A 25,019-nucleotide genomic window follows, 5' to 3' on the forward strand; every position below is an offset into this window, starting at 1 on the left:
TACATCATCAATCTGTTAATTTATAGGTTTTAAATGCTTTTAGCTATACTTAATTTTGGAAAGTCTTTGAAAACATCATAATTAGCAGGGAAATACATCATTAATTTATGAACAATTTGCAGATAAGAAAGCAACTGATATTTTTAACTGCTTTGCTTTGTACTAGCAGGCTACGTGATAATGATGGTTTTAGTTTTAGTTTTAAAAAAACAATGGTTTTAGCTGCTTTTCAAAAATATGACTTGTTTCTTTCCGTGATTAAAATAGGGCTCTGGAGCTCAAAATTGCTTTCAGAATTTTTCTGTGGCTCTAGATGTTTTAAGACCGTTGTCTTCCTTTTTTGTAGAGATAAAGATCCTCACAGACTTCTTTGATGATATTACCTTATGGTATGGCAAAATTCCTTATAATTATTGCTAAGCTGGAACTACATCAAATACCCTAGTAGGGACAGTGAATTTAAGTTTAAAATTGTGAGTTCAGAGGAATTCAGTAGCACTCATCCTATTGCTTTGTTGACAACATTAGTTGTTTTTCCACCTAAGATGAAGATTTTTTTCTCACTAGCCCACTCTGTTTCATTTCAGCCATACTGAATTTAGCACTTGATGATGTGAGAACTAATTTATTTATTTTGCTTTATTTAAAATGCTAGGCAACACTATCAAATGTTCTTCACTTCAATCTCTTTTCTATCTGTTTGTGAATATCACACAGTGTTGTACAAACACAGCAGGGATGAAAGCTAAAACAAATGCATATTTGTGTCTGCAGCACAAAAATGTGTATTTATAGATGAACAAACCAGGTCAAATCTTTCATAGTAAAAAATAAATTAAACAGCCATTTGTCAGATGAGTATCTGGAGACCATTATTCCGAGTCAATAGAACTGATCTTAAAATGGGGGAAATATTGTCAGGAGAAAATATTTTTAATGACATTTTGTGTTTATAAGCACACACAGACACTCGCATTCAAAAGACACCAGTCTGGTTTTCACACTGCACTGCTGCTCTGAAATGAATCACTCACAGCTTTGTATTAGTTAGGCTGAGCAAGACGAATAGTCTAGAAGATTGGTTTAACACATATTAACTCATTTATTGATTAGATGTACAAGAGCATTTCCAACCAATAGTGTATGAGTGAATATCTTTGCTGCAGCAGATCACATGGAAAAGTTGAGAAAATTTTTTTAGAATTTAGAATTTATACCTTATCTGAACTTGTTTTGGAGACGTAGCCATGCAGAATTACCTAATCCCCATCTGCTTAACTCAAATTCAGAAGTGTAAAAATATTAGCATAAAAATACCAGACATGCAACTATTCTTTGGTTTTTTTCCATCTGGCATACTTGAAAGAAGAAAAAGGAGAAGAGCAGCATATACAGAAATTACAGGTTTTATGCAGGAGAATAATCCTTGCTTGGGGTTTAACTAAGCTAAAAGATCACAGAAAAATGTGGTTATGTCTGTAAATAAGGTTTATGGAGGTTTGGCCAATTTTGAACTAAAAACTGTTCTATGCCATTAAGGATGTAAAATAAAATGGAGCTCTGAAATAGCAGGATATGTCAAAAACTGAAGGGAATGAAAGCTGGTAAGAACACCTTTTTGAATCATAAGAAAACCACCAGTAACTTGTTTTATTGCAAAGAGAGTCAGCAGTCAGAGGTGAGATTTCACTCTAGGTTCTTCATATTTACTGCTAGTAAATAATTTGTGTACAGATACCTTTCTTTAAGGAACTTTCTGGAGTAGTATTTTCTGTTTGTACCCTCTGTTGAAAGTCTTAGATGGGCATAGCACCCTACAAATTTCTGTTTTATTAATTTTACTCCTGTTACTTAACATATAAAAGTACCCAGAGCTCACACACATTTTTACTAACAGTTGCAAGTGATAAAGATTCATAAATAACAGAATCTAATGCTATTTCATACATCCTAGGATATCCAAGACTTCAGGAGCAGGCAGATAAGGCATTGAATCTACAAGAAACTTGTGCTTTTCTGGAATGGCAACTCAGGGCCAGACATAGTAAGAGAGTATAACAACCTCCTTTCTCTTGGCAGTTGAATGTTACCCTGTTAGTGATATTTATTAAAAATAGCAGAAACTGTGTGACTGTTTTTTCTCTTCTGCTTATTTATTTTCTTCCCTATGTCATCATGGTAGCATATGCCACTGTGTTTAGTCTTTCTTTAATAAATCTTCCTTTTACTGCAGTTCTTCTCACACCTTTGGAATCTATAAAAATATAGCTGCTTTCAGAACAATTAACGAAAGCCTGGTTATAACTTCAATGAGGTTTTCTTACTTATTGCCATAATGAATTGTTGGAAAATATTTAAATATTTTAGACCAATTTTTGATCAGTTACTGGCATAAGTCTGCAGTAAAATCAGTGCAATTGAAATGAGGAGCTGAGTGTTGGAATAATACTATCGATTGTTTTCAAAAGGTTTCTTGCAATTCTCCTTGGTGAGTTAGTTATTCGAGAAAAGATTATACTTTCATGTTGACAATAATTTTCTTCTTCTCTTTTTCCTGCTTAAGCTTCATTTCCTTTGTAATGACCCTTTTCCAAACCCTCCTTAGCATATAATATTTCTATAGTCCATATCCAGAAAACTAAGGCATTTTGCATCTTTATCTATTCTTCTGGGGAAGGGAAGGGAAGGGAAGGGAAGGGAAGGGAAGGGAAGGGAAGGGAAGGGCTGGGCTGTCTTTTTGGTATACTCTTCTTTTGTGAGCATACGTTCATGGCAGGTGAAGTTTTCCAGTGTAAATGTAGTAGATTTAGTACCTAATTATTGTCTCTGAAATATAGGATGGGGCTGCTTGCAAGTTATTTTTCCATATATCTTGAGAAACTTCATTTTCTCTAGTTAAATTTGCTTTACTAGCTGCTTTGGCGCAGTTCAATTTTATTAATTCTGTAGAAAACCCTATTATTTATTATTTTTTATTTTTTATAAAAATGCATGAAAAAATCTTTCTCTCTATTGTTTATATACACACCCTTGAACTTAATTAAAGCAGACTTCTCATAAAAGTTAGTGACAGACGTGTAAGTCTGTACTTCTGGTATTCTTCATTAGGTTTATTTTCAGAGAGTTTGACTTAACATTTAAAAACATATGTAATTGTGATCATACTTTGTAAGGGAAGGAAACACCACATGCTCAAGTTTGGCTATAATAATCATGCTCTGTGAAAAATGAACATACATATGGAAACTCATTTTAAATAAGGAAGCACTTAGTTTTGAATTATATTTGGAATTTATTTGTATTACAATAACTCAGATGAGTACAAATTGAGATATTTGCTGCTAACTACAAACTGATATTATTGTGTATAATGAGAGAGGGAAAGGAACTAAGAAGATTGTTTATAGTGAGCCCACAAATAGAAAAAAGAAATCCCAGACCTCTGTTTACTACCAGTGACTTTTTCCTGTTATTGAATCATTTTACACATTTTAGTTTCTATGGATATTTTCACTGTTCTTAAGTAGCTCTACAAAATGTCACTATATTAACCAGCAGATGATTTTTAAAGAATTTCTATCATTCATGTTGTTGCTTTTTTTTATTTCATTGGACACCGATATACCATCCCACATATATTTTTTGTCACCTGTTACAATATTGAGGAAATGTTTTTTTAATATATTTTTTCCTACTGTTGAATTTGGAGTAAATTTTTATTGATGCCTAAGTATTTGTAAACACCAGGATTTAAAAATGCTTCCATAATCCTACAAGATTACAACAACCTAATCTTTATGTATGGTAAGAAATTGAGTGGAAGTTAGAAGATCTGGTTTCAGATTTAAGTTCTGTCACAGATTTCCTGCATGTCCTTTAAGGACAAAACATTGCTAAAGGTCAACTTAATCAGAAAAAAAAAAAAGTAATGAAGTAATTAAGGCATATTGAGATGTCTTAAGACGTATTGATTTGTTACATTATTTCAGGCTTCAGTTTTGATCCAGAAGTAAATGCAAGATCTTCCATCTGAGTTCAAGGTTGGAAGTAGTGAGAAACAAACCCCACATCACCACCACGTGACTGCAAGCTATGAATACCTAGCATGTCTTTGCCACATCACTTGAGAGAGCTTGTTAGGCTTTTCAGGGCACATATTTGACCATCTCTTTCTCTCTTTTTTCCCCCCTTCTTTGAGATTGGATGCTGTGTTGATAACAGCATGAAGTACTTGTAATAACATGCTGGTTAAGTAGAATTGGCAAGAAAATAACTATTTTCTTCATGTAGCATAGGGATATCTTCTTTGGCATCCCCAATTTTGCACTTATAATGAAGGAAAAAAAAATAAACCAACAAAAAAAACCCTGAGGAAATAGGCTTTTCCATGCAAAACTGATGGCTGGCTCAGAGAAAGACAGTCCATATCCAGTTTCAAACTACTTATTATAATAAGCAGTCCCATCCAAACCTTCCAGATTGTCCTGCTTTGAGTCACAGATCCAGCAAATCCACTTTAATCAACATTTCCTTTTAGTGCTTGGCTGATGCTGGAACTGTTGGTTACCAGAACAGTAGTACAAACTGTCTTCATGTCAAGTAAAAGCTCCAGGCTGCATGAGCACAGTAACCTTACATAAGCATCTAATATTTCAGGGTGAAAAAACTTATCAGTGAATCAAATCAACAGGGAGGGCAGGAAATACCAGTGCCTAATACATCAGTAGCTTCCTAGAGACTGAGTTTTTGTCTACCAGAAGCTGAGATTTGCTTAGTTCCCAAGCAATATCAAGGAGGCAGGTACCTCTCTTTGCAAAACCGAGGTCTGTGTCCTTTGCTGAGACACTGAGGTGACATGTTTGGAATCCAGAGTTAGAAGGAAGGAACAAACAGCTCCTTGTTTCTGCATCCTCCTTATAGACATTCCCATAAATAAATATATAAATGAAAACTCTCCAGAATTAGTATAGACTAAGAAAGCTCTGTGGAGGTTGCTAGGCAGCCGAGGCCAAAGGAATAGAAAGCAGGCAGGTCTTTGAAAAACAGAATCAGTGACTTATGGGTTATCTGAAGTCACGATTTACTCAATTGTCTTTTGTCATAAACAAGAAACAGTATTTATTTTATTTTTCTTTAGTAAATGAGCAATCTTTGTAAAATATTTGAAAAAAAGCCTTTTTTTATATCTCATTCCTATCTATATTTTGAAGCTATTTTATGCATGATTATTGTTTCTAATCTGTACTTATTTGTTAACTAATACAGAAATTTGATGCAGTATATAGAGGCTATAGCTTGAAAATCTTTTGTCAAAGTAATTAATTTTTAAACTTTTTCCCAATTTAAATTTTTACCATGGTGTGCATGTAGAGACTCTAGATGAAGAAAGTTTCCAAAACTGAAAGGTATGCCTTGCCATCAAGAGGCGTACACAGACATGTTTCACTGTCTCTAAAGACAGGAAAAGGCCTGATTTCTGACACCATGCCATGTATGGTGTATGATGAAGCTACTCATTACAGAAATACAGCAGTAACCACCCCCTTCCTTTTACTGCTAAGTATGGAAAGATACAGGCATTTCTATCAGGCAAGGCAAGGTTGTCATCTGCAAGATTAGGTGATCGTATTATTGACTAATTGCTGCCTTTGATATCTCTTATATTTGTGCCTTAAAAGTCTTCTTGAAATTAACTGTGCCTTCAACAGTTCTGTCGTAACTGCATACATTGAGGGGGCACTGTAACAGAATTCCCCTCCCTTCTCAGATTGTGTAATGACAGCTCTAGATCATGTTTTACTCTACCTGAGTTATTCTCTCTCAATGTCTTCAATTTACGTCTTGAGAACATTTAATTGCTTCATTACAATTTCTCAATATGTGTTTCTTCCACAGGGTGGATGCTGTGGGGGGGTCCAGGCAGCTCTGTGGAACAGTCTCCAATGGGCTAGTAGGATGAGAAGGTCCAGGGGTAGTTTGGGAAACGAGGAGAAACATCACCTCCCAAGACGGTAAATCTACTGAAAAGGTAATTCGTGTTAGGATATTGTTATGCAAGTCAGCTTTTCAGGCTCCAGTGATATGCTGGAATGCATGGCAGAAAACGTAGGGAAGGGGAGCACAAACCTTTGTTGTTGTCTGACTGCTCATGCAGAGACTCCTGAATATATTTCCAGAGCTTCTTAAACTGCGCTGATTTTCAATTCCCATCCTCGTGTGAGAGAGAATTTGGATGCTGTATCTTACAGGGGTTTTCTTGTTTTCCTGTGGACCTCTTAGAGAACACAAATCACAAGTTTACAGTAACTTTCCAAGAAATTCCTTACAGGGATTAAAACCCTGAAAATGCCTGCTGATCAGCCATATAACAATTTAGCGGAGTAAAATGTTTCCCAGGGAGAGCTAATAGTTGATTTTAAATGTACATGATTTTGTTTTGTTGGGTTTTTTCAATCTCACCTTCCAGGCTTAGCTACTGTGTTTGTGGAGACTCTCTTCCTACCCTGAAGCCTTAACTATGGATGTTTTTGTTCCTGACATTTCAGAAGTCCAAGAGAATGTGCAAACTAAACGTCTATCATCCCTCAGAGTAACTGTAATGCTTCTTCCTTCATGTTAAAAGGTAGAGTTGAGCCATTAAGCATCAAAACACTAAGTTTCTCTGCTACCCCAAAATTCCAGATATATGGTGTCTTTTTGAACCCAGTAAACTTATCATATGTCTGTGCTATACACACATTACTTGGTCCTCAGCTAAAATTAAGTTTGCTGAACAAACAGATTTTGTTCACTCATCCTAAACGAATCATTTCCCATGGTACATTTTGAAATATCTGACAGGCAGCCTTGCTTCTTTGCTTTATTAATGTGCCTTAATGTATGCAGAGTGCAAAAAATAACAATGGAAAGCCACACTGGTAGAAAATAAAATGGGATTTTTGATGCAAAAGTTTTCTTAAGGATCTGTTCCCACATCTCATGAGACATCGAAAAAAGCATAAAACATAATCTAACAGGGAAATATTTTTTTCTTTGCTCAGTATAGATGTTTTGGCTGGTTGAGTACCAGGTTAGGCTGTCAAATGTGTCTGGGGAATACTTTTTGTTGCTGGTGAGCTCCCTCCAGCTCCCTGACATTCATTAATTAAAACTGTTCAGAGAATCCACTGCTGTGATTCAGAAATTTCTTCCATACTTCACCCGGCTTCACCAGGCTTGGCAGGTGCCAGGGAACAGACCAATGTGCACTTGTGTGACATTACTGAGAGATACGTCTTTGTGTAACCTGTAGCTGCAGTGGGGAATCTAAAGCCCTCCCTTCTGAATAGAACAGAAACTTCTGTATTACTCAGGAGAAGCTATAAATGGATTTGTGGCAGAAGAAAGGTTTGATCCAGGAAAGAGAGGCCTTGCCTCCTGCATTTATCCATATGGTGATAGATTTCAGCTTATGATCTGCTTTTCAAGAATCTTCCACTCAAAAGTGCTGCTAATCAATTCAACCCAGCTTCCCCAGGCCTAATTTGGTTTTCTGTTATCTAGTGGAAATGAGTTTACATGTCTTTTTGTTAGTGAGGGTCCAGTAGTTTTACAAAAAATGGCACCAACTTAGGTACTTCAGTACTCGCTACTTTTCCATAACAAAAGACAGGAATAGCATCCCACCCTCATTCCCAGCTCTACCTCCTCCCATCCATCAGCACAGGGAGACAGGCAGTGGGGGTTATGATTGGTTTATCCTGGGTTGTTTCTGCCACTGCTCAGGTAAAGGAGTCTTTCCCCTGGTCCAGCATGGGATCCCTCCCAGGGAAGACAGTTCTCTATGAACTTCTCCACTCTGAGTTCATCCCACAGCCAACAGTTCTCTACAAACTTCTGCAATCTGAGTCACAAGAGCAAGCACAGGATTCTCCACCTGGAACAGGTCAATACAAATCAGAGCAAGGATGTCTGGAAAGCAGCCCTGCAGAACAAGATCTGGGGAACTGGGTCAATGGTAAATTGAAAATGCAGGGAAATGGTCATGGCCCTAAGCCCAACAGAGTTCAAGGAGCATCTGGATGATGCTATAAGTCATATGATTTCGTTTTAGGTAGTCGTGTGAGAAACAGGGAGTTGGTCTTGATCTTTCCAACTTGACATATTCTATGGCTATATGAATCCAACCTCAGTGCCATAGAAAATTATTTGGATTTCAGGCTTTACACTGGGAAAATAAGTTACAACCACTCAAGGCAAATATGGAAAGGAACTGAAATTAGAGGAGATGACATTGTGATATCTTCATCTGCAGCATATTAAGTGAAGTTTGAACTTCTCCATTCTTAACACATCCTGAGAAATAGGAGGCCTAATGGATTGATGTTTCAGTCTCTGATTCCCTGCTTAAATTGTGTTTCATGTGAGCTATTCTTGAAATGCCACTTTGACTGAAGGTAGGGGAAGATAAGAGTGCTGTTTTAATATAACTTGAAATCTTGATGGTAAAAGGTAATTTATATTTTCAGTAAGAGGTTTTCATCTTCATTGGAATCTAGTGATATTGATCTGCTATCAGGACTAAGTACATATCCTTGAATTCTGACCAGATTCAGCTTCTGGTGGGAATGACAGATGTTTCACATTGTCCTAGCAAATAGAGCTCTTTTTGTGTGTTTCTGTGGCTGGTCAGTTTACAAGTGGCTGCATTTTGTTGGTCTATTTGATCTATATTTTCTTTTGGTACATTTTAAGATAAATGGTTCTGAATTTTCAATCACTGTGCTCCTTTAAGGGTATTTATAGTAAAGTCATAGTAGTCAATGCAGGGTTTGGTTTTGTTTCCTGTTTTGCAATAGCTAAGAATCCAGTTGTGTTGCATGATTTAGGGAAAAGTCCAAACTTTTCAAATTAAGTGAAGGATATACAGCTTCAAAATTAATTATGTGCTTAAACACAGTGAAAATCTCCATTTGAAAATGAGGCATATCCCAGAGTTTGAAGCAGAACAGAAGAAATGAGATATTCAAATCAACAGGAGTTCTTTTCACCCAACAACAATTCCCATAGCCACGTTTATAACAAAGCTTGTCTTTTGGATGTCTGTGTGGGCAAGAGTAGCTCTACACAGCTGGAGATTAATAAGACTACAGTCACAAAGTGTGAGCATGCAGAAGTGGCAGTGCCCCTTGCTAGCAGGCAAGAGATCTTGAGGGTTTTGTCTTAGAAGAAAGAACCCTTAGACAGAACCAAAGTCAATAAATCTTAAAAGTCAAATAGAGACAGGGCAACTCAGCAGTAATTCCTTCAATATTTCACAAAAAAAGCTGAAGACTGTGACATGACAAGGATTAGACCATTGGATCACTGAAATGATCTGAGAAATCAAATATTAAAGAGATGAGTTACCAGATAGCATTTACCTGCATTACTGAATGCCATTTAAATGACTCTCTCCACAGCTAACACTATATATTACAATTCTTATGTTTAATTTTCTTTTTTTTTAAACTTACTGTGTGAAATTCTTCCTTCATTAAAAAATGGTTGAAATTGAATGGTCCCCTTTAGTGTGTCAGAATGCCAGTAATTCAGTCTCTCAATTTACTTCTTTCTTTTCCTAATCTCTTTTGGGGTTGGGCTTTGTTCATCTGCCATTTTCTTTCTATTATTTTTTCTCTGTTATTATATAATTTCTTTCCATTTATGCCCCGCTTAGTATGATAAATTGTGATTTCCCATTTCATTCCTCAAGTTCTGTTATGATAGGGTGGCAGAAAACTGGTCATCTGATACTGAAGGAGAACAGTTTGTGGTATTTAGTCTTTGTAAGACTGGATGTTCAGGCACCTTCCTCTAAATATTCTAGTTACTGTACTGTTCCAGAATCATGTCCTGCAATTTTTAACACTGCCTTAAGTAGAATTTTTGCTTTAACTACATTGGAATAAAACTGGGAATGGAAGAGTTGGTCTGAATACCAAATAGAAAATTTCTTTTTCCTGAATTCTCTTGACATCTTGAGGATTTGGAAAACACTCGTTGATTTGGCAACATAAAATTGATAGATAACAAGAAATCAACTCCTAACTTCTTTAAATCTTTTCTTGCAAAAAAGAACATGTTAAAGCAGGGTAAAGGGGAGGGAAGGAATTTATTCTCAAATGCATCAAGCTGATCAGTTTTTATTGAGGTGACATTTGCATCTGCTGCAGAAGGTGAGATCTCTGTGAGAAATGGTTAACATATCGGAAATTAGATGCATAGCGTGTTTTGTTTTTATCCAATCTCTGATCTAATATTTATCATGAAGATATTGAAATCTGAAAGACTGAAGAACTGAAGATTGAACAGTCTGAATTAGGCAATATGATTATTAACAAAGCAAAGTGAATACACCTTACAGACACCCTTGGTCTGACTGCAGCTAGAACTTTCCAGGGCATTTAAATCCATATCAAAGCAGCTGGAGATGGAAGTTATTTTTGTGGAACCTCATAAAGTAAGGAGAAGGGACAGAAATCATGTCTGTATGGCCTTTGAGCAAGAGCATGTGGAAAGAAACGTGCATGAGGGGTGTGAACGAAACATACTTGTGACCATAGATTAGAACAATATTTTATAGCTGTTTCGGGGGTTTATTTTTATCTTGCAAGACCCTCTTTGTTTGCATTATGTAAAGCCCTAATGTCAATTTTTGCTAGGTATAACTCTTTTCTATTTAAGCCTGCCTTGTGCTGGGGAGCAAGATGCATCCCAGTGAGACAGTAGGGCTGTCTGCATTGCTGAATGTGAAAGGTCAGGAGAATGTGTGCATTGGAGAAGGAGAATGCAGTGGAGAAGGAGAACCTTGAGACACAAGTGCTGAGAGAGCTTTCTACTGCTCTGCTAAGCATCCTTATGGGAACTGTGAATGCCAAGTATCAGCCTTTGGGAAGGAATTCCCTCTGGCAGAACAGTTCTCTGTTCCTCTTGCTTAGAAGCAGATGGCAAAGAGGAAGCCCACATCAGCAGGCAGACCTGGGTATTCTGTGCTTCTGTAGGCTGAAGATTGCTTTAATCCACTGTTAAAGTCACTGTTCATTTCAGTCATACAGATATTTGAACTGACTTAAAATAAAAATTATTTTGGGGGTAATCCCTCCACTTTTTATAAAGCATATAAAAAGCATCCCTCCACTTATAAAGCAAATGAGCAGTAGAAACAAGTCTGATTTTATGCAACATGGAACGTAGTACCTAACAGAACAAAACTATGAATATATTTCTAATATATTACAGCATTGCTTTATATTGGCCAAGTAGGCTATTATATATTGTCATAATATTATTTCCAATAGTTTTCTAACATTGTTATGGCAGTGCCTTGATAGTTTATGAAAAGAGCTATATGAGCACAAAATAAAATTAAAAAGTTCTGTGTCATTCAGAACACTGCAATGAGGGAAGCAATATTTTTAATCCTCTTGTTTTATAGCTATTGACTTTTATTTATTTTAAAGTTTTTTGCTGGGCTGAATACAAGAGTATTTGACTTCAGAATAATTTACTCCTTTAGATTCATAAAGTAACACAGTACACAATGAGCCTCTGATCTGTACAGAAAAATACAGTACATTGGAATGAAAATGGCAGCACACTGGCTAATATATTAAATAACCAAGCAGCACAGAAGTGCTCAACTTCTCTTAATAATTCATTCAAAAATATCTTTCTATGCAAAATTTCATGTTTAGAAGCAGTAGAAGTGAAAATGAGTGGGTAATTTGTTTATCTTTGCAACTTCTATTTGATCATTACTCCAGTTTTACAAAGACTCAGAAATGCAACACTAAGAAAGTTGGGGGGTAGAACCTTTTCCCTCCTGTCTTTGATCTGGAAATCTGAGCCATTTTCCCCACAGAAAGCACCACTTAGGCTATTTGAATTAATTGTTGCATATCTTTGTAGCTCTTTGAGGATCTGCGATAGTACAATTGAAAATCATCTTAACATGTCTAAACAAAGAAAAGCTGTCTTTGTCATGGGCATTACATAGAGAGGGGGAAGGATGGTCCTGTCTCCAGTCCCATCCACTGCCTTAAAAATAAAGTAGCATGGGATTCATAGCAAAACTAAAAAATACTGTTCAGTTGCATAAGTATCCCTATTTAGTTTTGCTAGGAATACTAAAGTTTTGGCACCAAACAGTCCACGATGTTTGACTTGTAAGCAAGAGATCTTCCTATTTCTCCTATCCTGGTCTCTTCTAAGTATATATTAAGCATTGCAACTAGCTGCTGAGTTCCACCATAATGATTAATATTTGCAAATATCCACTAGTGACAAATCTGAGATCTGCCTTAATCCATTCCATTACTGCAGCTAAAAGTTTATTTAAAATTACCAGTATGAAGTGCTGTATAAGTAGAAATTGTAATTTGATACTGAGTTGATGATCATGTAAAAATATAGTTTAAAAAAAAAAACAAACTTAGGGATCACTCAGATGAGAAAATTTTATTATTATAATGAAGGATATAGCCTCCATTTTTAGTCTCAGAAGCAGATTTCAGCATGTGTTCCAGGCATTTGCTACTTTTGATCTCTGAAGTCATCACAGAACAAACAAAAGAATAGGGAAAAGTGAACATTTTCAGAGAACAGTTGACTTCAGTAAATACAGCCTGATCTGAAACCTCTTAATTCTGATGGAAAGACACTCTCTGACTTTAAAGAGGAATGTAGGTGCTTTGCCTTTATAATATGTTCCCTGACCGTTCAGGTATATAAAGATACATATACCTGAGTTTTTGTTTCTGTTGTTTTCATGCTAGCTTGGACAGAAAACTCTTGAGTGTTGATTAAATTGTACATAGGGATTTGATGATTTTCAAATTACTACAGATAAAGCATAAACTTCAGAAGTGTTGTAAACATGTGAAATGAAATATAGAAATATTGGAAGGTATAACTTAGAATGCAGAAGAGCTTGGGTTTGGATAGAACAGTTAAGATTTATTTGGAAAAAAATTACTTATGTCAGTTCAGAGGGAAGTTTCAGAGCCATTGACATATGGTGCTGAGAACCATACCTGCCACACTGTCATACCAAAGATATCATAGTCATTATCTCCAGTGCCCTGCAGATGAAAAGGACAAATTCACTCTCATTATTATACATTATGTTCTTCACTTGAAAAGGCTTCATATTCCCTAGTTATGCCTAGGAATTTAGTGCATATAAGGAATTATATCGAACTGGATATGTAGACAACTATGTTGATCATTATACTTCTCTGTGTATACCTTTATTCATTATTTTGAGCATTAAAACTAAATTTATGAGGTCTGTAAAACTTATTAATGGTAAGTTAATTTTGAACTTCTTAGCTTTATTATTTTATTCAAATTTTAATTATATTTTTTATAATTTTTCCTGTGTTACTCCCATGATAATTGCAATAGAAGTGTGCATGCACAATCCATTAACAGCTCTACTTTTTACTTTCTTCATCTTCTGAGACAAGCCTCGCTGAAACAGAAATTTGCCATACTTCGCCTTCTTTGTTTCCCCTCTACAAAAGCAATGTAGTACATATGTAAGGATTTCTATGGTAGAAAATCCTTTTTATTTCCAGTAAAATGTGGGAGGGACGGAATGGTTATACTGTATACATCTACATAAATATTATTATATTATCCTCAAGTGCATGATTATGTTTTAGTCATTCCTTTCCTTACATTCACCATCCATTCCCATTCAGACCTTGCCTCATTCATTGCACAGGATGACTTAAAAAATGAACTGCAGACAAAGACATTTTGGGATATTTTTTGAATGCTTGTCTTAGCAAATGAATAAAAGACTTCCTTTTCTTTGTCTTTTTTTTTTTAAGTTAAAGCTTATTTCTTGTGTTTCAGATATAATACAGTTTTCCCCTGCTATTAATAGGAATTTAAAACCATTTCAGTGCATGCTCAAAACTCCCAATATAAACAGCTGCAGATCTGTACAGTGGGGGGAAGCAGATTATTGAGTTGAGCTCTGCAGTGCATCTGAGAAAGGAGGGCTCTTCTCTATAACTGATTTTATTCCTCTGGCAGTAGGTAGTACAAAAAGAAGGGATGTCAAGGACTAAATATTCCGGATGCCCTGACTTGTGCTGCTATTTGCATATTTTACACTCCGTCAGTTTCTCTCCAAAAAGAAAGAGATATGCATTTATAATATGACATTTGGTTTAATTTGGTATTGTTTATATAAGCTAAAAGGAAAATTGATTAGCTTTCCAACTTTTTCCTCCTGCAGCTCTGAAGAGATGTTTTTGGTCTCCTTTGATGTACTCTTACTCTGCATTTAATCAATGCTTCTGTACTCGCTTGGTCTTGTAGTTCTATCTTTGCAATCTTCAAGAGCCTCATCATGTTCAGTTCTTTTAAAGACCTTATGGAAAACACTGAAAAAATTCTTCTTGTAAACAATTCTGCCATCATCTCATTGATTTTGTCTGCATTAAAATAATGATTTTTTAAAATTTCTTATGTTGCTGACTCACCCTGTCCTTCTCTTTTCCAGATATGTACAGTGGTTTCTGTACACCCTCTGTCAATCTGTCTTCCAGACTGGTGTTCTAGTTAGAAATTAGTCTTTGTCCTTGTGTCCTTTAGCTCTGTTTCCACGCTGTCCTGATACAGTAGTGCATTTTGCTCAAATTTATTCTGTCCCTGTTGTTTGCCCCTATGATTATTGATGGGGTTGCATGATGAAACAGAAAGATCTATTTTAAAATTATACTGCCTTTACAGGGAAACTGGTTGTTAAACTGAGAGTTATAACCTGTTTCCCCAGAAATCTCTTCAGTGAGTGGAATTGTACCAGCACAACCAAATGCATGTTCAGGGGGTGGAAACATGGCTGGGGACACAGGAGGCAGGATATTCCTGAGAAAGACACAGTTGCCAAGAGAAATGGCTGTGGGACAATGCTCTATTCCCTTGCCATCTCTCTCCTCAGATCTTTTACTTTAATGATTACATTTAGCTAACTTTCTGAAAGATAAAGGCTCTCTCAACTCATGTGTTTTGGAGTGATTTCCACCAGTCAGTATTAAGAGGTCCCCCCAGGACAGGGGAGTGAAAAACAACTGTGCTTATTGTCTTCCTCATTTTGGAGGAGCTGAACTGTTTCCAGCAATTAAAGGTAATTTGAGTTTTCTGAGAAGTGTAAAAATTGGAGTTAGTAATAATAGTGTCTCTTATTTCCCAGCCCTGCAGGGACTGAGCTGTTGCTCACTGATACCTCTCTTTTTTAACCTTTGTGTGACCTCCAACGGATTTATGACTCACAGTCTGAGAAAACAGTACTAATCTAGTGCCCTGCTTGGTCTCAGATGTCAGCTTTCTGTGAATAAAATGTGTCATCTGCTCTCCTCTTATACCTCTGCTCCCTTGGAACACCATTATTCTCAGGAGAACTGCAACATGGAGTATTGGTATTACTAGGAGACTTATGGCAGGAAAGTGAAGCCATGCTTGCATAGAACTTGTTAAGCAGTTCAGGTTAACTAGGCACAGAAGCCAAGGACGTCAGACCCGACGGGACAGAACCTCAGGGCAAGGAATGACAAGTGATGACATAAAGATGGCACGTTCTTTACCTAGTTTTTGCTCTTAGCTATCTTTACAGTCTGTTTTACTGACAGAGTTGCGTGTTTTATAAAATTATGCAGAGCCTGTGTTGCTGTGGGAGGAGCTGGCTCCTGCTCCACTGTAAGGATTGTGATTTGTCAGGAATTTTATATTTGGGGGGATGATGTAAGGTGCTAAAAAGCGCTGGGCTTGATTTCCAGTCTCAAGTTTATGATCATATTACTTACAAAGAATGGGTATTCTTCCCCATTAGTGGACAAACAAGGCTGTGGTCTGTTGTTTCTCTCTTTTTTTTTTTTTTTTTATTTTTTCATTTTGGCTGGTTGGTTGGTTTGGTTTGCTTTGTTTTTACTTACATTACACACTGAGGGACATAGACTTAAAAGCATGCTTAATTTTTTTCTCAGAATCTTTTTGGAGCTGATGCAAATCTGGCTTCATCTCAAATGTTCTTGCTGTTGTTGCATATCAAAGCAAATGATTAGTAAATTTTAAGCTCTTTCAGGTACTGCAAGACATCACTCAATAGCAGAGTGTGGGTTTGGTATGATGAAATAAAATGCAATATTTTCACCAATTTTTTTCAAGTTTATAGCAGACTAAAATTTGATACTTACATGACTATGATTTGAAATTAGTTCAGTCATGCAGTATTTGCCTTCTCCATTCTAAAGAATACAAGGGATTTCTCTTCTCTTATGTTTTATTTCCTGGTTTCTTTTCTGTCATTGCATTCATTCATAAAATATGTCCAAATAACAAATGAATTGGACAATTTCATCTACTACAATCCATATGATGTGAAAAGTGTTCTGATATAACTTGGAGAGAACAGGAGAAAACCCCTAGAAAATCAGACAGAAAGATTAAACCTTAGACCAAAGTCAAGTCCTGCAAGGCATTGCACCACTCCAACGCATCCGTCATCTTTTGATAGCAGTTCATGTGCCTTTCCGTTAAATACCTGGATTTTATGAGCCCCAGAGCATTCACAGAAGTTTTGTTTTAGCAATTTAAGTAATAAGAATAACTGATACTGTGAGCGTCTAAGTACTTTTAAGTTCAGTTTTAAGTTGTGAGGCTTTCAGATGAGCAGTGCTTTCCAAAATTCAGATCTCTAGCTTTGTGCTGCAATCCGTAACTTTTTATGTCTGAAGGCTTAGATATCTGGCATATTATAAATGCTAGAGAAAAGCTAGGTGCATTTTGAAACCAAGACTGTAGAAAATTATTTTGAAATAATCTTCCCAAATGCATTTCATTCTCTCTGGTTATAGTGCCTATTATATCTGGACCTGTAATTGGGAAGTTAATCAGTAGTTCTGCTTTACTCATGACCCTCACATGCAAAAAGCAGACAATTGGGGAGCTAAAGCCTCTAAGATTAATGATAAAAAAAAAGGTGGTATTAAAAATACTGTGATTTACTTTTTTTTTTTCTTTCGGATGAAACAAGATAAACTAATATGGAAGCTTTGATTTGATATTGGTGTCTGAGCAGTAGCTTGCTTTAATGCATGTCTTCAAAAAGTGTGGTGTTCTGAAGAAGTATGACTACACTTATTTGAATAGTAAGGAACAAATGATCAATGGTGAATATCTAGAATTGAAAAGAATGGGAAAGATGGCAAGTAGAAGAAAGCAAGATAAGCATCTATACTGTTTGTTAAAGAGCTCTGTGGTAATCAATTTTTAGATATTTGAAATTTTAAATTTTTAACTTCTTTCTTATGTGATATATGCAGTGTGGGAGATGCAATTACATTGCTGCAAGCAAAGCTGCAGCAAAAATATATGCTTTAGACAAGTATTTAAAATGACAGTGATGAATAGAAGAAACCTGACAAGTTGTGAAAATTGGAACTATATCGCTATATCACTTCTTCCATGACATTCTGGGAACTATCCTAAAAGAAAACAGGAATTATCCTAATGAAACATGATCTCTTCACTGTGCGAAACTACTATAAACTGCATCTGACTGGCTGCTGCACTAGTGACATTTTTTAATCCAATTTAATGGATTCCAGCACTTGTCTGGGTAGCTGTTGAAACCTACCATTGATTGCAACATGTGCCATCTTTTTATCTTCCTGTTTTGCATTTCAATTATCACCTCCACCTCATTTTACCTCTTGTGATCAGGTGGGTATATAGCAAATGTCTACTATGAAAATAATCCAAATAATGCATGTAATTTTCTGTAATGATTCTATGGTACTTCCAGTTCACTTTAGTCTGTTGTTTCAGTTGATAGCTAAATCACACTTCAGAGACAGAACTTGTTATTTATTTTCCATGTTTTCCAGGCTCAATATGCTCATTGCTCCTCACTGAGTTTTGATCCTTTACTGCACTTACTTGTAAAACTGTAATGTTCAAAACACTCTTTCATGGATAGAACATATATTTTTTTCTTACTGTCTTATTCATAGACGGAAGGTGAAGTCTCAGCCCATAGTCTTCAAGGGAACTGAGGGGCCCAACATTTTATTTTACCACTGTTTGGTATGTAAACTCTTGGGTATGTCACTTAAGCTGCCCATGCCTAAGTTTAATGGTGTTTAAAATGACTATCATAACACTTAATTCACTAGATTATTGTGATCTAATTAATGAATCCTTTGAAAAATCCTTTGAAGTTCCCATTCATATGGTGCTTTATAAATATGCAATAGTCATAGCAATAAATTTATTTTATTTCCTGGGTTTCAGCCCAGTATCATATGAATTTGGGAATGCTATTTTGTTTTATTCTCCCCACATATAGTGCCTCCTTTTGTGGGTCACAACTAAGTTCTTTCACATCTCAGCTCTACCTCCAAGTTATGATTGTTTCTTGTGCACAGATGTATCAAAGAGAATTTCAAAGATTTGTCATTCATATTCCATATGAACCACTAGAGTCCTTCAGTGTAAAATAAGCCTCTTGAAAAATGTAGATTATTTTCCTTTCCACCTTGTCTGCAGTTTAGAAGCATGCAGTGAAAATGTGCTGTTTACAGGTGAGGGATACCTCCTGCACTGAGTCTTAAAGAGGCCTGAACATGTGGAGTATTAATAATACTGTTTGATACCATAAAATATTGCCCACAACACTACAGGAGGGGTCTCACTAGAGCAGAGCAGAGGGTCAGAATCCCCTCCCTCACCCTGCTGCCCACACTGCTGTGGATGCAGCACAGGACACATTTGGCTTTCTGGGCTGTGAGTGCACATTGCTGGGTCTTGTTCAGCTGTTCATCCATCAGTACTCCCAGCTCTTCTGGGCAGGGCTGCTCTCAATCCTTTCATCCCCCAGCATGTATTGACACCAAGAGTTGTCCCACCCAAGGTGCAGGAGCTTGCACTTGGCCTTGTTAAACTTCATGAATTCACATGGGCGTACTTGTCCAGCAAATTGTCCATTTCAATTGCCTTTCTGTATTAAAATCTACTCCAGTTTTGTATGTGACAAGAATCTAGCCTCAAAACATAAGCACATCTCATACATAAATAAAAACATGGCTGTATTAAGTACTTCTAAGATCAGGACCCAAGAATGGCATACTCATCCTTTGTTCAGGCAAAATACTGCATTTTATTTGTATCTTATTTAGACTTTTAGCTTGCCTTAATTTCAAATTATTCCGCTAGCAAGTTCATGAGAATGAAGAAGTAGGACAATTTAACAGCTGAAGTGGCTTTTCAGAAAATTGCCAAGTTATTGGCATTACTGACAATTTGCCTGGCACTGTTATATCTAATGTAAGATGACTAACTTCATTAAGGCTGAAATATTAGCTGCAGGAGGGGCACACAACAGAGGCTATAGTTCTTTACCCAACTTATTGGGTAAAGATGATTATTGCTTAATCATCTCTACTTATCAGTCCAGAAAGGATTAAAGAATATTTAATTATTTATACAAAGATAGTTGTCACCAATTTATGAAAATTGTGACCAATTTATGTGAGTTTATGAAACTAAAAGAGCAGAATAGCAGAACCTTTGTAATATGCCTGAGAACAATATTAGCATTACTCAAGTTTAGGGAATAAAATGGGGAAAATATTAATAGACCATCAGAAAATAACACTTGTAACGCTATAGTAAGAATTATTCTGCATGTCTTTCACAGGCCTTTACAAATATTGGAAACACAGCATCTGCAAATTTTAATTATATCCTCACTGCTCCACTGAGAGTTAACATTTTTAACCCTGATGAAAAGTTGTGTAGCAGTATTTTTTTAATAGAATTACAAACTGTCTCCTAGTCTTGGAAAAAAACCCAAACCAACCACAACAAAGTCTTTTTTTCTATATTTATATTTAATTTGCAGTAGTACCTCAGGCATTTTAAACATTTACTTATGTAACCATATAAAACACTGAGATAAGTTTATAACATGATCAAAATAAGTATGAATTCATGAAGTCTGAAATTTAGGAAGCATTTTATAACAGATGAGAATAAATTTTAAAATCTAGCTTTTTGTTCATTAGCTATATAGTCTCAACTAAGAAAAAGCTAGTTGCAAGTGTAATTCAGTTTAATAGTAGAAATATATTTGGTTTTGACATGGGGTTCATATGATAGTTTCACATGTTGTTGTTGCCTGTTTTGTTGGAGGAATATTGTGATATTAACGTTTGGAATATTTTTCTCAGATTCCTGTAATTTAGGAAGCAATGAGTCAAAGAATAAAGGAGAGATTGATTTTATTGTATCAAGGCTCTGATTTCTGAGAGTGTTTATATCGCAACATCTCTAATGGGTGCTGATGGCTGGGCCTAGGCAAAAGCATCTGTTTTCAAAATTCTGACCCCAATTCTGTGAAAGCCCGTAGGGGTTGAGAGACATTAGACTTCCTGTAGCTTGAACCTTGACCTTTTGCATTTCTTTCTTCTAGTACTTCTACATTGAATACAAAGGATTTTTTTAAATGGAAAAATACTGTTGAAGAGGTGATAGATATAAAAAAATAGGGTACATGAGGAAAAACTGTGCAATTGGTAGTTTAATTTCTAAGTCTTTCTGCTCTGTTTTTATTATTCTCTGTATTTAAATATTAATAGAGTCAGTGCTACTTAAGCAAAGTAATTTGTATCATCTCACTAGCCTACATGGAATCAAGGCAGAATGAACTTCAGCTCTCTAAGTGAGCAGGAGATAGCAATGCAGCATGACACAGAAATGATTGAATTTGCCAGCAGTGTTTGTGCAATGTTTGCTAATTTACAAGGGCATTTTCAAGTGATTCAGTGGCTGGGATTCCTTGGGGGCAGTTCTCTTGGGCACTGAAACTGAATCAACATTTAAATGGTTTTACTTTTAGAGTAGCTTAGAAAAATCATAAGTAAATAGATTTTTTTCATGATTAATATAGCAACTGCAAATCATGCAAGGATCATTTGCTTTACAAAAGGAGAGAAAAGTGTTCTCATTTGGTGGGACATTTTGCACTGTGTTTGTTAAAACTGTGAAGAAATGTAAAATGAAGGTTGCTGGAATAAGACGAGTCCAAGTACTCACTGATCTGGATGAATCAACTCCCCCTGTAGAAAATAATGGATCTTCTGTGCAGGAAATAAGTCAAGCTGTAAGTCAGAGATCTGAATTCTCCCTCTTTTGCCACTGATGTGCCTGTGCCAAGGCATTCCACCTTTCCCTGCTTGAGGTCTGCTTTGGCTAGAAACAGGAGAGGCGATGACCCCTTTCAGAAGAACATCCAAGTAATAATTTTGAAGTTACTCTGTGTTATTTCCATCCCTGAAGTTCTAACTCCAACCTCCAGGAGCTCCTATTGTTATTTTCCTTTGTAACATTCCTCAATATGTTTTAAAATATGACTATTAATGTTTTGCTTCAGTGCCCACATTTCAGTAGAGGAGCGTAAGGAGGATTGCTTTGCTCCTGTATATGTACTTTTTCTGTGTATTTGGTGGCTGCTAGATATTTGCCATGTTGATGAACTAAATACCTGTGCTCCTTTGAATGCTGTAAAATCTAATAAAGTCTAAATTTGAGGGCTAGATGTCTCTTTTCATAAGAGGAAGGAAGGTGACATAAGTGTGAGCAAGTGACAAGGCTCCTGTTCTTGCCTTCTTGATCTCCTGTGTTATTGAAATCTAGACAGAGTCAAATCAAAAGTCTTTCTTAATTAGACAATGACTTCGGTAAGTAGTTGGCTTCAGTGAAACTGCTTAGACTTCATCTTTGCTAGTTTCCACCCATGGGTCTATATTAACTCCATTTTTAAAAAAAAAACTTTCCCACTTTACATAAGATAATATTCTAAATAGCATATTTATGGAGTACTTGATGATTTAAATGTTTTCCTCTTGCAAAATCTCTGGAAGGAAAGTTATAAAATTCAATTCTAAAAGCCTTTAGGGAGATAGAAAGCCCAAAATGGCAGTCCTTTGTAATCAAAGTGAGGAAAATATATTTTTCTCTTTGTTTTTTTTTTTTTTTTCCTAATGAACTCTTGAGATTTTAAACATTGCAAAAGGGGTTCCTGGAAAAAGCAGAGTTGGTGTTTGCCTAAAGAAGCACACTAGAGAATTCAGAAAAACAGTGATGCTTCCTCTGTCTCATATATAGCAAAACATTAGAAAGTTAAGTCATTGTTCTTGCTAAAGCAGTAGTTCACATTCTAGGGTATGAAGACTGTTGCTTGACTCTTAATGTTGGTGTTATTGCCTATTTTACGTTCCTTTCCAATTCCTTGAATTTTCCTTGACTGCCCTAATTGTGAAGTAAAGAAAAATTCTCACTAGGTCCTTTGGCTGAGCCTGCATCAGGCCCCTCAGCTTCTGCCAGTTTAAATACTTTTAAGCTTTACAGGCTTACCCAATGAAGCTCCTTCCCCAAATCTTTGTCCTTGACACCATCCACATATAAAAGTTTAGTTTTATACTAAACTTTTAAAGCAACAGGCAACTTCTGTCTCTGAACTAATGCTTCTTTTTGCAAGGCTATTTATTATCTAGAGAAATGCTGCAAGATTTTATTTTTTTTGAAGCTTTTTTGTACATAGATATGGGTTTTGGGGTTGGGTGGTTGGTTTGGGCCTTTTTGGTTGCTATTTTTTGCATTTAGACAAAGTCATTCAGTTCATCTCCTTGTACAAATAACTCAAAAGTAAAACTAAAGAACTGAAAGGACTTCTGGGAATTGAGTAGCACTCATGAAAAATGGCCTGCTGCCTCCGAAAACTGCAAGTCAGATATGAAATTTCTTTGATAACAAAACTGGGATTTCATATTTTAGTTTATATACATATTCAGCCTTATATTACTATATGTGCATGTTTTCTTCCTGACATACACGTGAACTTCCCCTCAGAATTTTTGGTGATTGCTAAAATGACACTGGATTTGACAGAAGACTCAGATACAGTGGCTAGACATACCCCAAATGGTTATGATTCAAATCACAGTAGGTCAGTCGAGTTTGGGAGCTAGTAGTAAATACATTGAACTAATCTCAGAAGGAAGTTGGTTTAAAACCAGCTGATGCTTCCCAGGAACAGTTATGATGTTTGAGAATATAATTAAGGGTAGAGCTCCTGAAGTCTGGCTTGGCTGCAAAGTCTGTGTAAAATCATAAGCTTTTAATTTTTCTCTTTTTTAATGTCTTTACCTCCTAGTCTATTGACATTGAAGTGAATTTTATTAGATCTTTACTTTGGAACCTACTTTTATCTATTTCATGTTTATAAACCCGTATTATTTAGTTCAGTTTTTTGTTTTAGAAGCACAGTGTGAGAACCATAATACTTGGTCTTATGGAAATACCTCCATGTGAATTATAACTGGAGATCACTACCCAGGCAAATGGCTGTAAATGTCCTCTCTGACAGAAGATATTTCTCTCTGTTGGAGGTTATTGCTATGTATCTTTCATAGTAGTGAGAATTTTGAAAATACTCAAACAATTAGGGGATATGTGGCAACACTGTGTGATCATAATTGGTAGCTAATATCTTTCATTTTGAAGATGCCACTCTATAAAATAATGGGGAAACTGTGCTGGCTCCAGGGCAATCTACACTGCAGCAGTGTACGATTGGTCACTAACCAGGAGTGACACCAGGCAGAACCATGCCTTAGAGTTTTTATCCACATCATTAAACAACTGGAGTTTTGCCCACAAGTTAGAGCAGAAGACTGATGCTGGAGAGTTTGGGTCATAGATGTGCTCTTGATTTTTTTTCATGAGATTAAACAAATCATCTTTTCTCTTACCTAACATTTAAGGTCAATTTTTAGGTAAGATTCTTTCAGCATTACCACCATGATTTGGACTTCCAGATGTTCCTGCAATATATGCAATACCTATAATGAAAAATATTAGTTCACCTTTGCAGAGGAAACATTGAGTGTAAAGTATAAACTAGCCTTGATTGAATAAATTAGCCTTCAATCAGTAAAACCTACCTATTGTTGTTCAGGTAGATCTAAGAATATATTTTATCTGTCTCCAACCCATGCTATCAATGTAGACTGTTAAATCTGTCCTCAATGGTTACATTTGCTGTTTTGTCTTATAATTGGAAAAATTTTGGAGAATAGTTTTCACTGATCTTCATTTTTTTTACATGAGTCATTGACATTAGCAGATTTATAGATATTAGTCAGCTATTGGTTAGTATTTTCAGAATGGGGTTAGACCTTAATGAAAAAGAAAATACTACTGGCTTTACAGTTTAAGGAGAACACAAGGCAGTTTGTGTAAACCTTGTTGTAGTTCATTGCTTTCAAACAATAGAAGCAAGGGGGGCGTTATTGAACGCTGGAGACATGCCAGATCTATGTCTTTGACTTTGGAACCATGAAGAAGACCATTCACTTAGATTGTTCAGCCCAGATTTTACCCTAGCCTTGAAAGTGCTGAGTCAAGGCTGTAGGAGCTGAGCAAACTTGGCAAGAGCAGTCATGTGAAGCAGAGCTTATTGCTAAGACTCAGGCACTTCCAAACCACAGTCTTACATACCCAGAGGAACATAAGATACACAGCCAAGTCTCTGTGCTAGATTCCTTGGAAAACCTTAGATTAATGTAATTAAGCATCGTAGTGAGCTCCATTCGCCTTGATGGTGCAAGTCTCACACACCTTGCTGACAGTTTCACTGTGTTACTGCATTATGTCTCTACTTTGATTAGGCCCAGATACATTTAATTAGCAGGTTGTTTGATCAATTAGATAATGAACCCTAAAGTCACCTTCTTGCTTAGATGTGCTTTGAACAACAATTTTAATCTTAGTGACAGATCCTCGCGACAGAAAAGAGAAAAACCAATGTAATTAAGATGTGAGCACACAAAAATGCTTATATGACTCTGTAGCATGAAACTAGAAATCCTTTGAACTCTAAAATATAGAAGACATTGAACTCAATGAATATAAACTCTAAGGTTTTC

At 36.1% G+C, this 25,019-nt stretch overlaps 1 protein-coding gene across 4 annotated transcripts in view; it reads left to right on the forward strand.

The window, feature by feature from the left end:
- Positions 1-25,019, forward strand: part of LRRC4C (leucine rich repeat containing 4C) — a 477,061-nt gene that overhangs the window by 417,703 nt on the left and 34,339 nt on the right. For 2 of the 4 annotated variants that reach the window (XM_085062637.1, XM_085062638.1), the window contains one exon: positions 5,896-6,028. The exons of 1 other annotated variant lie outside the window; for it this stretch is intronic. The gene's annotated coding sequence lies outside the window, so the exon portion shown is untranslated. Of the gene's footprint in view, positions 1-5,895; positions 6,029-6,537; positions 6,623-25,019 lie in introns of those variants that run through there. One more of the 4 variants, XM_085062640.1, reaches the window with a different exon arrangement.

The sequence above is a fragment of the Lichenostomus cassidix genome, chromosome 5 (assembly GCF_008360975.1).
Source record: "Lichenostomus cassidix isolate B80296 chromosome 5, HeHo_3.0, whole genome shotgun sequence".
Classification (NCBI taxonomy): domain Eukaryota; kingdom Metazoa; phylum Chordata; class Aves; order Passeriformes; family Meliphagidae; genus Lichenostomus; species Lichenostomus cassidix.